The sequence below is a fragment of the Pleurodeles waltl genome, chromosome 4_2, assembly GCF_031143425.1.
Source record: "Pleurodeles waltl isolate 20211129_DDA chromosome 4_2, aPleWal1.hap1.20221129, whole genome shotgun sequence".
Taxonomy (NCBI): Eukaryota; Metazoa; Chordata; class Amphibia; order Caudata; family Salamandridae; genus Pleurodeles; species Pleurodeles waltl.
In genome coordinates this window covers 618,195,734-618,209,293 of record NC_090443.1, presented here as the reverse complement: position 1 = coordinate 618,209,293, position 13,560 = coordinate 618,195,734, and positions in this window count along the sequence as shown.

Genomic DNA, 13,560 nt, shown 5'->3' with positions numbered 1-13,560 from the left:
TTATAATTTCTTCAATTACTCAAAAACTGCTTAATGGATTTATACCAAATAACATAAAGGCCTCTTTGTGGAACAAGAGCTAATTTTCTGCCAAATTTGGTGTAATTCCGTCCAGTGGTTCAGGCGCTATCACTGTTCAAAATCCCTATGAAAAAAATTAAAGGGGAATAAGTGTTTTGGGACCCCCCTTTTTCTCAGCCCCCGCTTGACAGATCATCCCAAAACTTTTCTGACAGACCCTAAAGTGAGGATCGGATTTTCTTGGAAAAGTTTGCGAAGCTTCATCAAACGGTGCCAAAGTTGTTAGCAAAACAAAATCACTTTTGTTATACAATCTAGGTCCTAACTATAACTACCTAGTGGCGACCGTCACTAGGTAATATACACATATATCATATATATATATATATATATATATATATATATATATATATATATATATATATATATATACATACACATATATATACACACACACACACTCATATATATTTAATATTTGGTTATTTTATTAAATTTAATTGTATATTTTATTGGGGTGAATTATTAAAATAAAATATTTGTTTTACATAAAAAGTGATTTGTTTATGTTTATTAATGATAATGGAATTATCTTTGCCATAATATTGTAGTCAATATTGTGTGACTTTATATTTTTGACACATGTTATATTATTGTGTTTTCGATATGGTTAAAATCAATGATATTTGTCACATTCCATTAAGAGCAGAAAAATGTTGCAAGTCAATATTGCCATCTTACAAGACACTCACTTGACTCCAAATTGTAAAAACATGAGAGAGATTCTGTAGAAACTGTTACCAGCAGTAATGGATAGTTGAGGCCATTGGGAATGTCTCTCCCTTATTATAGAGTCTCCAAAAAATGTGGTGTAGCGATTCTCATAGGTAGTGGTTCCCGCCTACAGATTTTCAAAACATGGACGGATGCAGAGGTCTGCTGGGTTTTCATCAAACTCATAATTCATCATCCTATGCCCCTCACACAGATAGACCTTGCTGCTCAGCATAGCTTGGCAGGCTTGTGCTTGAATTTAGTAAGACGCCTGTAATATTTGGAGGTGACTGAAAATTGGCACATTCTCAGTTCTAGATTGATCGGGCTACACAAAACTCGATCCCATTTAGACTACTGTTTGCTACAAGGATAGCTTTTGGCTGATGTCACACATTGTAACAACCTTGAAGGAGCTCTCATCTGGTATAACCAGGCATGAACGATGTTAGACCTCAGACTTCTGATGACTCCATTACTTAAATGGTCCACAAAGGTGTTTCTCTGTAAATTTCCTAAGGATAAAGATCTGCTCAGCCATCATATACACTCCTACTTAGGGGATAATATAGGTTCTATAGCTTCACACAGAATACTCTTGGCTGCTATTAAGGCATGGTTGAGGGGGAGGCAAATGAAGAACACAGCTGTAGTTAAACACCAAATTTTAACATGTATTAGGGAGAACAATTAAAAATCGGAGTAGATGTTATTTAGCTATCCTGACCCCCACAACTGCGAACAGAATTAAAGGGAGCAAACTGTGCTTAAATACTTTATTTAATGATGCAGCCAAACACTTTGGTTAGGCTGTGATGCCAGTAATATGACCAATGAGAAAAAGAAGAGAGACTTCTGACAGTACAACTGCACCAGAGAGAATCACAGATGGCCATCCCGGCAATACATGATGCTGAGGGTGGCTTACTGACACAGCCACTCAATATCATGTGTCACTTTGTGACATATTAGACTTCTTTATGCAGCTTAGAATATACAAAAACATCTGATTAAATTGATGTGCTTTTCAGTCCATTATATCTACCTACTCTATCAACTGACGGTTGTGCACTCCTTGAGGGAAAAACTCTGAGGAGAAGGTAGCCAATGTCATCTCAGCCTTACCAATGTGCAACTCACCAGGGGAAGATTGATTCCCTTGTGAGTTCTATGAAACAGGCAACACCCTGTTGGTACCCATGATACATCAGATGAATAATAAAGCGGAGAGCTCTGGCTCACTGGCAGCCACATCTCTTAAGTAGGGATGGGTGAAACTTGTGTAATTCTATGAAGCGTAATCATACAAAGTGACCAAACATTCCAAAAGATCAAACAGAATTTCTCAAAAAGAGTAATTATGAATTCAGTGCTATTTTCTTAACGCATAAATGTCCCCTTGTCTCCAAAACATGAGGATGTATTTTGTACTTAGAAATACCTCTAAATGTGACAGAACACAAATAGCAGTGTGAGCACTCGCTTGTACTACTAAATGAGCTCTTGAGTTTGGAGTTTCCTCCACCTTACTCCTGGAATTTAGTATTAGTTACTTAGGACAAAATGCAACCTGGCATCCAAAATGAACATGAGGATCCAATTTGAGTTAAGAAAATAGTGCTAAATGCAACAGAACATGAAGAGTAGCATGAGCAGCCACTCATGCTCTCTAAATGTGCTCTTGCAGAATGATTATTTTCCCCAAGTTACTGTTAAATGTAGAAGCACATATAATAAAAAATGTATTAGCAATTCAGCATTAGAGTAAATCAGAAATACCCAACTCCTACTAATACCGCTATAGTTAATCTCCTAATTGAAAAAAATAAATATCCCCTTGAGAGTACCAACTATCACTCAATCTCCTTTTTGCACCAATCGATCTGGACTCCTGATTGATCACGATGTGGCTGTGGCCGCATTGAACGGACATAGGCCCTGGGGTGCCTACAACTGGGGCTTCATTTGATAAGGCAAGGGGCTGCACTGCCCACCCCCCATGCCATTGTAGGCCTTGGAGAGCACCAGGGCACCCACCTATATTAAATACACATCCCAGGTGATGGAATCCCCAGGGCCTGAATAAACTCAAGGAGGGAGCACTCCCTTTTTCTACAAATTAATTAGTGGCCCTGGGGGATGGGGTCCCAAGGGCCTTTTAATGGTTAGGAGAATAATGCCGTGCAGCCCCCTCCCTTTTATAGAAAGGTCCTAGGGGTTAGGGTCGCCTTGGCCTAACAAGGCTCACGGAGGGGGCCCACTTTCCCTCCTCTTTTTTCTTGTTTTTTGTACTGGTTGGGGCCTATGGGAGCCGAATGCCAACCTTATGGTGTGCACAGGAAAGGCTGTGCGCTGCATGTGGCTGGCTGCCTACTAGGTATTTGGCTGCAGTGCCTAGGAGAAGGGGGCTGGCTTTACATGTGGTAATGAAATAACACTTTACATTATAAAAATTCTAGAAATTCACTGAAAAAACAAAAAAACAAAGGTTAAAGTAATGTTATAGTTAGGTGTGATAAAAGATCTGTTTTTGTTTCCAAAAAAAATTAGAAATTAGCTGGAAAACAAAGGTTAAAGTATTGTTATAGATAGATGAATATGTCAGTGACATTAAAGTTATGAACTAAAACAAAATACAAAAATTCAGAGCTAGCTTTAACTTGATCTCCCGTCATCCAATGAATCTGCAAGATTGTTTTATAGTTCACAAAGTTGTGGGTATAGGAAAATGGCTCCTTGTTGCAGTTACCCACCTTTTGCCTGATATTCATGCTGACTTGACTGAGAGTGTGCTGGGACCCTGTTAACCAGGCCCCAGCAGCAGTGTTCTTTCCCTAAAAATCTACCATTGTTTCCACAAGTGGCACACCCCTGGCACACAGGTAAGTCCCTTGTAAAAGGTACCTGTGGTATTAAGGGCCCTGTGACCAGGGAAGGTCCCTAAAGGCTGCAGCATGTGTTCTGCCACCCTAAGGGATCCCTCACCTAACACATGCACACGGCCATTGCAGATTGTGTGTATAGGTGGGGAGAAAAGGGCAAAGTCGACAAGGCATCCCCTTCAGGGTGCTATGCGCACAAAACACTGCCTGTGGCATAGGTTAGTCACCCCTCTAGCAGACCTTAAACCCTAAGGCAGGTTTCATTATACCACAGGTGAGAGCATAGTTTCATGAGCAATATGCTCCTACAGTGTCTAAGTCCATTCTTAGACATTGGAAGTACAGTGTGGCCATATTAAGTATATTGTGTGGGAATTTGTCAAAACGAACTCCACAGTTCCATAATGGCTACACTGAACACTGGGAAGTTTGGTATCAAACTTCTCAGAATAATAAACCCACAATGATGCCAGTGTTGGGTTTATTAAACAATGCACACAGAGTGCATCTTAGAGATGCTCCCTGTATTTTACCCAATCCTTCAGTGCAGGACTGACTGGTCTGTGCCAGCCTGCTACTGAGAGACGAGTTTCTGACCTCCTGGGGTGAGAGCCTTTGTGCTCTCTGGGGCCAGAAACAAAGCCTGCACTGGGTGGAGGTGCTTGACACCTCCCCCCTGCAGGAAATGTAACACCTGGCGGTGAGCCTCAAAGGCTCATGCCTGGTGTTACAATGCCCCCAGGGCACTCCAGCCAGTGGAGAGAGATGCCCGCCCTCTGGATGAGCCCCCACTTTTGGCGGCAAGTCCAGAGGGATAATGAGAAAAAGAAGGAGGAGTCACCCCCTCAGCCAGGTCCACCTCTAAGGTGACCAGAGCTGAAGTGACCACCTGCTTGGAAAACCTTCCATCTTGTTTGGGAGGATTTAGCCCAATAGGATTAGGGATGTGCTCCCCTCCTCAAAGGTAAGGAGCACAAGGAGGGTGTATCCACCCTCAAGGACAGTAGCCATTGGCTACTGCCCGGTGACCCTAGCACACCCCTAAATTCAGTATTTAGGGGTGACCCTGAACCCAGGACTTGAGATTCCTGATGACCTACAAAGAAGAAGGACTGCCTAGCTATAAAACCCTGCAGAGAAGAAGGAAGACAACAACTGCTTTGGCCCCAATCCTACCAGGGAACCTGTCTAACCAAAGAAAGAAGAAACCATCTTCAAAAGGACTCTCACCTCACTCCAGAAGCGTGAGTCCACACCACTCTGCACCTGACGCCCCTGTCCAGAGAAACCAATCACCCAGAGAGGATCCCCAGATGACTCCGACGATGTGTCCACCCTGAGCTAACCGCTCTGAACCACCACAACAACGCCTGCAGAGGGAATCCCTAGGACCCCCCTGACCGTGACTGCCCAGGACAAAGATATCCAACGCCTGGAGAAGCACTGCACCCGCAGCCCCCAGGCCAGTGAGAAACTGACCACCGGTGCAGCAGTGACCAGCAGGCAGCCCTCACCCTTGCTCCATCGGTGGCTGGCCCGAGAAGCCCCCCCTGTGCCCTGCCTGCAATGTCTGAGTGACCCCCGGTTCCCTCCAATGAATCCTATAACAAACCCAACGCCCTGTTAGCCCACTGCACCCGGCACCCGGCCGCTCCTGTACCACTGAGGGTGTGTTTTGTGTGCCTACTTGGGACTCCCTCAGCACTCTACTAAACCCCTGTGGTCTGCTCCACGAGGACATGGGTACTTATATGCCAGCAGACCGGAACCGGATCACCCCCTGTCTCCTTAGGCACCCATGTTATTTTGGCTCCTCTTTGACCTCTGCACCTAACTGGCCCAGTGTTCTGTGTGCTGGGTGTTTGGGGTTGACTTGAACCCCCAACGGTGAGCTACCTATGCCCCAGAGACAGAACTTATAAATTCTTTACTTACCGTATTGACTAAACTGTACTTACCTCCCTCAGGAACTGTTGAAAATTGAACTGTGTCCACTTTTGAAAAAGCTTATTTTATGATACACCTGTGTACATTACTGTTTTGGTTCTAAATCCGAACAATACCTATGCAAAGTACCTTACATTTAATGTACTTACCTGCAATTTGAATCTTGTGGTTCTAAAATAAATTAAGAAAATAAAAATGTTCTATATAAAAACCTAATGGCCCGGAGTTAAGTCATTCAATCAATCAATCAATCAAAAAATGTATTAAGCGCACCACTCACCTGTTAGGGTCTCAAGGTGCTGAGGGGGAGGGGAGGGGGGAAAGGGTTGCCGTTTACTGCTCAAAAAGCCATGTCTTGAGGTGCTTTCTGAAAGTTAGGTGGTCCTGGGTCCTGCGTAGGTTGGTGGGGAGGGAGTTCCAGGTCTTGGAGGCGAGGTGGGATAAGGATCTGCCGCCGGATGTGGTGCGTTGGATACAGGTAACTATGGCGAGGTCAACGGAGCGGAGAAGTTGAGTAGGTGTGTGGAAGTTTACTCGTTCGTTAAGGTAGGCTGGTCCAGTGTTGTGGAGGGATTTTTGAGCGTGGATAAGGACTCTGAAGATGATCCTTTTGCTGATGGGCAGCCAGTGAAGGGATCTGAGGTGAGCGGAGATGTGTTTGTGGCTGGGGAGGTTGAGGATGAGACGTGCAGCTGCGTTCTGGATTCGCTGAAGTTTTTGCTGAAGCTTGGCTGTTGTACCAGCGTAGACGGCATTGCCGTAGTCCAGTCTGCTGTTGATGAGGGCATGGGTGACGGTTTTTCTTGTTTCTAAGGAAATCCCTTTGAAGGTCTTCCGGAGCATGTGAAGCGTGTTGATACAGGTGGACGATATGGTGTTGATTTGCTGGGCCATGGAGAGAGATGAGTCTAAGATGATGTTGAGGTTGCGTGCGTGGGTGGAAGGTGTTGGGGGTGGTCCGAGGGCGGTTGGCCACCAGGAGTCATCCCACACTGTCTTGTTGGGGCTGAAGATGATGATTTCTGTTTTGTTGGAGTTGAGTTTGAGCGATGTTGAGGAGTCCGACGTGTAGGTTTGTCTTGGTGGGTTCCTGGTGAGGGAGATGATGAGCTGGGTGTCGTCTGCATAGGAGATGATGGTGATTCCGTGGTGGCAGAGGATGTTGGCGAGGGGGGCCATGTATATGTTAAAGAGGGTAGGGATGAGGGAAGTCATTGAGTGTGTGTTCTCATTTATTGCTTGAATGTGTACAACAAATGCTTAACACTACCCTCTGATAAGCCTAAATGCTTGACCACACTACCACAAATAGAGCATTAGTATTATCTATTATTGCCTCTGTCAAGCCTCCTGGGCAACCCCTGGAGTCTGTGGTCACTATGGCCCTCATTACAACCCTGGCGATCGGTAATAAAGTGGCAGTAATACCGCCAACAGGCTGGCTGTAAATACTGCCAAATTATGACCATGGCGGAAACAGCTCAGACAGACAGCCAATTTACCACACCAACCGCCAGGGTGGAATCAACAGGCACCACAGCAGTAACCGCCTACAGCCAGGCGGAAGCCAATGTTCTGCCCACTGTATTATGAGACAGGAAACCGTGACCTTTTCCGGGGCGGTACCAACAACATCAAAAGCCTGGTGGAAACACTGCACAGAAGGGAAACGACACACCTGTGGAGATTCAGGGAAGAACAACGCAGCCATGGAACCTGAACTGCACATATTCCCAATGCCCTTCTACATCCTGCTCCACCACAAACACCAACAATGGCGAAGATGAACATGGTGAGTACAGCCGCCTAGCACACAGGGAGGGAGGGCGGAAAAAGAGAGTGACACACACACGCAACACTTAACATCCCCACCCCCAACACCATACACACAAGCAGATGCAGTACCATAACATGGTGACCCCATAGCCCTCAGGAATAATGCAAGGACAACACCAATAGATCAAAGTGAGTCTAATAAGATAAATATAGTAGTAATACATGCATCCAAGGCAAAAAGTATAGATATAACAAATGATGGGACACTGCCCAGTCCTCAATGTTCGTGGGTCACAGGGCCGCATCACAAAGTCCAAGGCCCCACTTGACTCATACAACAACAAGGAGAGAATACTGCAGGAGTATCAGTTGGAAAATAGGCAGGCAACTCAGGGGGACAGGGAACGGGGGGCACCTCAGCCGGCCGATGGAACAACGCCACTGGTCCTGGAGTGGGCAACATGCCCTGTGCTCTGTCCTGGGGAGTGCAAGGCCACAGTCTCTCAAGTGGGTGACTTATCCACTGGATGTGGAGGGGGCACCATGCCCTGTGCTCTTTCCTGGGGATTGCAAAGCCACAGTCTCTCAAGTGGGTGACTTGCCCACTTTCTCTGGAGGGGGCAACATACCCTGTTCGTGGTCCTGGGGAGTTCAAGGCCACAGTCTCTCAAGTGGGTGACTTGCCCACTGGCTTTGGAGGGGGCATTGTGCCCAGTGATCTTCATCCTGGGTAGGATGGGGTTAGTGGATGGCTTCTCCACTGGTTCTGGAGGGGACATTGTGCCCAGTGATCTTCATCCTGGGGAGGATGGGGTGAGTGGATGGCTTCTCCACTGGTTCTGGATGGGGCATCGTGCCCAGTGATGCAGATCTTTGGGAGTGCAAAGTCACAGTCTCTCAGCTGGGTGTCATACCCACAAGATTTGCAAGATGAAGGCCGCACAACAGCCCATGGAGTCAGGACTACACACTGTCCGCCGGCGGTGATGGCTGTTCAGTGGTGGCAGTGGTGATGCTGCTGCTGGCAGTGGTAGGGGGAGGCTCCAGTCCATCCCCTGCAGCCTCGGACAGTTGCCCACTGGTGCTGCTGGTGGTGGTGCTGGTGGCAGTGCTGCTGGTGGAGCTGGTGGTAGTGGTGGGGGGCTGTGGTGGTAGTGGTGGCGGGAGGCTCCAGCCCATTCCCTGCAGCCTCGGACGGCTGCCCACTGGTGCTGCTACTGCTGGTAGTGGTGCTGGTGGCGGTGCTGCTGGTGGAGCTGGTGGTAGTGGTGGGGGGAGGCTCAAACCCATTGCCTGCAGCCTCAGATGGCTGCACCACCATGGTTGGTGGTGTGGGCTCCAACTGAGTCCCAGCACCAGGCCCCTTGCCCTTTCTGCCTGCTGGTGCAGGCCCCTGGCCCTTTCTGGCAGCAGCTGGGGATGGCTCCTTGCTCCTTTTGGCAGCAGCTGGGGATTGCTCCTTGCCCTTCCTTTCAGCAGCTGGGGGTGGCACCTTGCCCGTCTTTGCAGCAGCTGGGGGGGGGGTGGCTCCTTGCTCTTCCTTGCAGCGGCTGGGAGTGGCTCCTTGCCCTTCCTGGCAGCACTTGGGGCAGGCACCCTTTCCATGTGGCTGCCTGGTGCCCGGGATCCTTTCCCAACATGAGTTGCTGTGGACACTACTGGGCTTGTGGACTGGGTGGCTGAGGTAGTTCCCTGGGTTTTAACCACCATGGCCTGACGTAAAGGACAGGGGTAGGAGGGGTATGGAAAAGGTCAACAGTGGATAGGAAAAGCTTCTTAGGGTCATTGGGGTGGAAAGAGGGAGAAGGTTTGGGAGTGAGGAAGAGGGAGTGGTTTTAGGAGGTGTATGTCTGGATTTTGCGAGGTGGATGGCTGTTGGGTGTCTAAGTGCTTGGGTTTGTGTACTTTGGGAGGAGGGGCCGCAGACTCAGTGGGAGAGGACACAGGGGACGTGTGCATGGATGTGGGGGTGGTGACTGCCAGTGAGGTGTGTGACCTGTTAGGTGAGCTGGTGATGGCGGTAGTGGATGAGAATGTAGTGCATGCTGGTGTGAGTGTAGACGCAACTGAGAGGGAGGTGGACGAGGAGGAGGAGGGGACACAGTGAAGGCAGTGGATGTTGGTATGTCTGCATCTGAATGGTGTTTCTGTGAGTGCCTGTGGGATGAAGTGTGATGCTTGTGTTTGCCTGTGCCACTCTTGTGTGCTGTCCTGTGTGCATGCTTGTCTGCCTGTGTGCTTGGGATAGGATGGGGTGAGGTGAATGGGACTGGGTAGCGGACGTTGGAGGGTGGAAACAGGGGCAATGGCATCCACTACTTCTGTCCTTGGCAGGATGAAGCACTCTGGGCACAAAGCCCCCTCCAGAACTAGTGGAGGAAGACATCCACTACCTCTGTCCGTGGCAGGATGAAGCACTCTGGGCACAAAGCCCCGTCCAGAACCAGTGGAGAAAGACATCCACTACCTCTGTGGATGAAGCACACTGTGCACAAAGCCCCCTCCAGAACCAGTGGAGAAAGACATCCACTACCTCTGTCCTTGGCTGGATGAAGCACGCTGGGCACAAAGCCCCCTCCAGAACCAGTGGAGTCTGTTATCCACTTGAGAGACAGTGGCCTTGCACTCCCCAGGATAAAGCAGTGGGAAACCTACCCACTGAAAAGACTTGTGAGACTGTGGCTTTGCACTCCCCAGGATAAAGCAGAGGGCAACCCACCCACTGAAAAGACTTGTGAGACTGTGGCTTTGCACTCCCCAGGATAAAGCAGTGGGCAACCCACCCACTGAAAAGACTTGTGACACTGTGGCTTTGCACTCCCCAGGATAAAGCAGTGGGCAACCCACCCACTAGAGAGACTTGTGAGACTGTGGCTTTGCACTCCCCAGGATATAGCAGTGTGCATGGAGCCCCCTCGTGGATCTGGCGTCGTGCACTCATCCGGCTGAGGCGCCCCCCATTCCCTTCCCCCTGAGGTGCCTGTAGTATTTCTATCTGATGCCCCTACAGTGTTCTCTCCGTTTTGATTGGGTATTAAGTGTGGGCCTCGCCCATGCATTTTGGGCCCAGTGGTCTACGGACTTTAATGGTGCAATACCTGGACTAGAATTCTTGATGCATATATTTGTTTGTAGTGTATATATATTTTTGAGTACTTGATTTTAATGGATTACAAACGTTCAAATCATTTTCTTTTGTCTTTGCATTCTTCCAGGGAGGTTGGGGGTGTAACTGTAATGTATCAATATGTATTAGTGTGTGTGTTGTAGTGGGCGAGGCTGGGGGTGTGGGTGGGGGTGTTGCGTGTGTGTGTCACTCGTTTTTCCCTCCCCTCACCCTCACCCACTACAACACACACACTAATACATATCTATACATCATAGTAACACTCCCCAACCCCCCCGGAAGAATGCAAAGACAAAAGGAAATGAGTATAACCATTGTAATATATCAAAATGCAGTACGCAAAATATACAGATAAACACTAATTACAAAATAAACACCGAGAAAATTAGTCCAGGTATTGCACCATTTATAGTCCGTGGACCACTGGGCCCAAAATGCATGGGCAAGGCCCACACACGATACCAGATCAAAACGGAGAGAACACTGCAGGAGCATCAGATAGAAATACAACAGGCACCTCAGGGGGAAGAGAAGGGATGGCACCTCAGCCGGATGAGTGCACGACGCCAGATCCACGAGGGGGGTCCATGCCCACTGTTCAATCCTGGGGAGTGCAAAGCCACAGTCCCTCAAGTCGTTACAGTGGGTGGTTTGCCCACTGTTCAATCCTGGGGAGTGCAAAGCCACAGTCTCTCAAGTCTCTACAGTGGGTGGTTTGCCCACTGTTCAATCCTGGGGAGTGCAAAGCCACAGTCTCTCAAGTCTCTACAGTGGGTGGTTTGCCCACTGTTCAATCCTGGGGAGTGCAAAGCCACAGTCTCTCAAGTCTCTACAGTGGGTGGTTTGCCCACTGCTTCAATCCTTGCGAGTGCAAAGCCACAGTCTCTCAAGTGGATAACATTCTCCACTGGTTCTGGAGGGGGACTGGTGCCCAGAATGCTTCATCCTGCTAAGGACAGAGGTAGTGGATGCATGTCTCCACTCGTTCTCGAGGGGGACTGGTGCCCAGAGTGCTTCATCCTCTGAAGGACAGACGGAGTGGATGCATGTCTCCACTGGTTCTGGAGGGGGACTGGTGCCCAGAGTGCTTCATCCTGCTAAGGACAGAGGTAGTGGATGCATGTCTCCACTGGTTCTAGAGGGGGACTGGTGCCCAGAGTGCTTCATCCTGCTAAGGACAGAGAGAGTGGATGCATGTCTCCACTGGTTCTGGAGGGGGACTGGTGCCCAGAGTGCTTCATCCTGTGAAGGACAGAGGTAGTGGATGCATGTCTCCACTGGTTCTGGAGGGGGACTGGTGCCCAGAGTGCATCACGCACCCCGTGACGGTCCCAGTTGGGTCGGTGCCCCTGCCGCTCATGGGCTAGCGGTGCTTGAGTTGGCGGTGCCCTGTTCAGCGGTGCTTGAATTGGCGGTGCCCTGTTCAGCAGTGCTTGAGTTGGTGGTGCCCTGTTCAGCGGTGCTTGAGTTGGCGGTGCCCTGCTCAGCGGTGCTTGATACGGCAGTGCCATGTTCAGCGGTGCTTGATACGCCGGTGCCCTGTTCAGCAGTGCTTGATACGGCGGTGCCATGTTCAGCGGTGCTTGATACGCGGTGCCATGTTCAGCAATGCTTGATACGCTGCTGCCTTGTTCAGCGGTGCTTGAGTTGGCGGTGCCCTGTTCAGCGGTGCTTGATACGGGTGTGCCCTGTTCAGTGGTGCTTGATACGGCGGTGCCATGTTCAGCGGTGCTTGATACAGCGGTGCTCTGTTCAGCGGTGCTTGATACAGCGGTGCCATGTTCAGCGGTGCTTGATACGGCGGTGCCCTGTTCAGCGGTGCTTGAGTTGGCGGTGCCCTATTCAGCGGTTCTTGAGTTGGCGGTGCCCTGTTCAGCGGTGCTTGATACGGTGGTGCCATGTTCAGCGGTGCTTGATACGGCAGTGCCCTATTCAGTGGTGCTTGATACGGCGGTGCCATGTTCAGCGGTGCTTGATACGGCGGTGCCATGTTCAGCGGTGCTTGATACGGCGGTGCCCTGTTCAGCGGTGCCTGAGTTGGCAGTCCTTCATTGCCCAGCTGGGCTGGGGCTGGCGGTCCTTCACTGGGCAGCTGGGCTGCGGCTGGCGGGGCCCTCCTGGGCAGCTGGGCTGTGGCTGGTGGGGCCCTCCTGGGCAGAGAGGATGGGGCTGGCGGTGGCCTCCTGTGCAGCGAGGATGGGGCTGCCGCTGGCATCCTGTGCAGCGAGGATGGGCCTGCCGCTGTCCTCCTGTGCAGCGAGGATGGGGCTGGCGCTGTCCTCCTGTGCAGCGAGGATGGGGCTGGCGCTGGCCTCCTGGGCTGTGGCTGGCGGGGCCCTCCTCGGCAACAAGGATGGGGCTGGTGGTGGCCTCCTGTGCAACGAGGATGGGTCTGGCGGGGTCCTCCTGGGCAGCGAGGATGGGGCTGGCGGTGGCCTCCTGTGCAGCGAGGTTGGGGCTGGCGGGCTACTCCTGGGCAGCGGGGATGATGGCGATCTTCTCTGCCGTGCTGCTCCTCTCAGACTTGCCGGGTTTATTGTGGCTCTTCCCCACCTTGGGAGGAGTCACAGCTGAGTCCACACTCCCACCGGGACCCCTGGGAGCGGCTTGGGTGGCTAGAGTCTTCCCACTCTCCCGCCGGGCAATGGCCAACTTCTGGTGCTTCACAGGGGGGACTCGCTGTGCTGTGGCTCGGTGCCACACTGGCTGTCCTGGTGGCCTGTGCACTCCACATACCTGTGACCACAGGCACCACTGGTCCCGGAGATTTTGTGGCTGAGGTGCAAGTTCGGGACCTATGAGTTGGACGGGGGGTGGGAAATAGGTTAAGGCTGGACAGGAAAAGTTGTTTGGACACACTGGGACGGGCACCTGGAGGGGGTTTGGGAGTGGAGGAAGAGACTGGGAGGGAGGAGGGAGACGACGAGGAAGGGGACACAGTGGAGGCAGTGAATGTTGATGTGTCTGTATGTGTGTGATGCTTGCGTGAGTGCCTGTGGGATGTGTGGTGCTTATGTTTGCCTGAGATTCCCT